The sequence below is a fragment of the Dendroctonus ponderosae genome, unplaced genomic scaffold (assembly GCF_020466585.1).
Source record: "Dendroctonus ponderosae isolate FM_Combo_2020 unplaced genomic scaffold, Dpon_F_20191213v2 Dpon_F_20191213_12, whole genome shotgun sequence".
In the NCBI taxonomy this organism is placed as follows: Eukaryota; Metazoa; Arthropoda; class Insecta; order Coleoptera; family Curculionidae; genus Dendroctonus; species Dendroctonus ponderosae.
In genome coordinates, this window is record NW_026017316.1 from 683,521 (window position 1) to 685,756 (window position 2,236).

The window sequence follows — 2,236 nt, forward strand, 5'->3', positions numbered from 1 at the left end:
TCGCTTCATAATACTCGGCTTCGGAAAGTAAAAATTTCAATAAAAAGCGCTCGCATTTCTCGTTAAATCGACAGGAAAACGCATCAGATTACGGGAATTTCAATGTAAAACAAAAACACTTTTCAATTAAGTAGTTTTTGACAAGAAAACACTTTTCCTGCAGTGCAAATTTTCCGCATAAGTCGCTCCATACCTGGGCGATTTCGAAAATTAAAACTTCATGAGAAAGCGCAAAAATTTTTCAAAAAATTGCCATTTTTCGAATTTAAATCGGTTAAAATCTCTGCAGGATTTGCGCGTTGGAAGGCCCAGCAAAATCCTGCGGAGACAAACATTTATCCAATGGATTTATGAGCCCAAAAACCAAATTCAAAAAAATTCCTGCAGGAAAATGTTGACGCTCAACTCTCTTACTACCGGGACGATTTGGAAAAGAAAAAGTCAATGGAAAGCGCCCACTTTACTCAAATAAACAAGGTTTTTTGAAAAAAAAACTCCTGCTGGGGAAATTTTGAAACACGACTGGCTTACTACCAGGGCGATTTGGAAAGGAAAAACGTCGGTGGAAAGCGCCCAATTTACTCTAACAAACAGTGTTTTCCGAATTAGAATCGGTTGAAAAACCAGCAGGATACGAGGGTTTGAATGTCGAGGGAAATCCTGCTGCGCCATCTATTTTTGAATCATCATAATTTGGATGAAGTCTGAACACATTTAGGCTCAAAACGCAATAAAAAAAAATAACTATATTCCTGCAGAGGTATTTTGGCGCCCAACTCTCTTACTACCGGGGCGATTCGCAAAATAAAAACCGTATTAGAAAGCGCGGAAGTTTCTCTAAAAACTGCCGATTTCAATTTTTAAATCGGCTGAAAAATCTGCAGGAAATGAGGGTTTGAAGGAAATCCTGCTGGTCCATAAATTTTGCACCTTCCCAATTTATGTTAATTCAATTAAAACGCATTTAAGAACCTAATAACGCAATGGTGAAAAAAATCCTGCAGAAAAAATTTGTCACCGAATACCCTTATTACGGGGGCGATTTCAAAAATTCAAACTACATCCGAAAGAGCGCAAGTATCTCTAGAAATGAATTTTCATGAAAAAAATTGCCGCCAAAAGTTTCAGCTAGCAGGAAATTTTCTTTTGCTCGTAGCTCATTTGCCGATGACGCAAAAGGAAAAAACAACAGGACGAGATAAACAGAATCCAATTTGCCACATTTTGGCTTTTGGTTCGTCAAAATCGTCCGAGGAACCTCAAAGTTGTACGTTTCTTGAATAGTAGAAGTTGCAAATTACGAGGGTTACAAAAAAATTCCTGATTTTGCAAATCGCCACATTTTAGACGAAATCCCCACGTCACTTTCACACCGAAAATTCTTGTTGGGAAAAAACAAATTTTCCATTAATTCTGAATACATTTAAACGGTTAAGACGTCTCTCTCAATACCGGCACAATTTGGCAAGGAAAACCTGCATGGGAAAGCGCGAAAGCTGCTCGACTGAAAATCCTGCAGGATATGAGGGATGTAAAGCAAAATCCTGCTAGTCCAAATATTCTTCCAAGCGTCCAAACGCATTGGAGAATGGAAAAACGCAGTTGGAAAAAATTCCTGCAGGGAAAATTTGACGCATAACTCTCTTATTACAGGGGCGATTTGAAAAATTCAAAGTGGACTGGAAAGCGCAGAAGTTTCTCTACAAATTACCAATTTGTAACTTTAAATCTTAAAAATGAAAACTTTAAACTTAAAAAATTAAACTTTAAATTTAAAACTCCCCAAAAAATCACATATTAGAAAATGTGAATCGGTTGAAAAACCTGCAGGATTTGAAGGTTTAAAGTAAAATCCTGCTGGACCATATATTGTAAAACCTTCACAAATTAGGTTCACTATTCTGAACACAATCGAAGGCTTAACATCCAATGTTGGGAAAAAATTCCTGCAGAAAAAAATTTACGCTCAACTAACTCCTCCAATCGGGGAGTTTGTAAAACTTTTTTTCTGATTCTTCTCAATTCCAGATTAGTTCTAAACGCGTTTAAGGGCCAATAAACGCCATTTTGAAGTAAGAAACCCTAATCCCGCAGGAAAAATTTTAGGCGTTATTACCGGGGCTATTTGGAAAATAAAAATGTCAATAGAAAGCCCCCAGTTCACTCTCACAAACAGCGTTTACCGAATTGAAATCGTTCAAAAAACCTGCAGGAAACGAAGGTTTGAAAGTAGAGT

At 37.3% G+C, this 2,236-nt stretch overlaps 1 protein-coding gene across 1 annotated transcript in view; it reads left to right on the forward strand.

Annotated features, from left to right (window-relative positions):
- LOC109539319 (rho GTPase-activating protein 21) overlaps positions 1-2,236 on the forward strand; it is a gene marked incomplete in the record, with an annotated part of 91,600 nt that overhangs the window by 40,158 nt on the left and 49,206 nt on the right.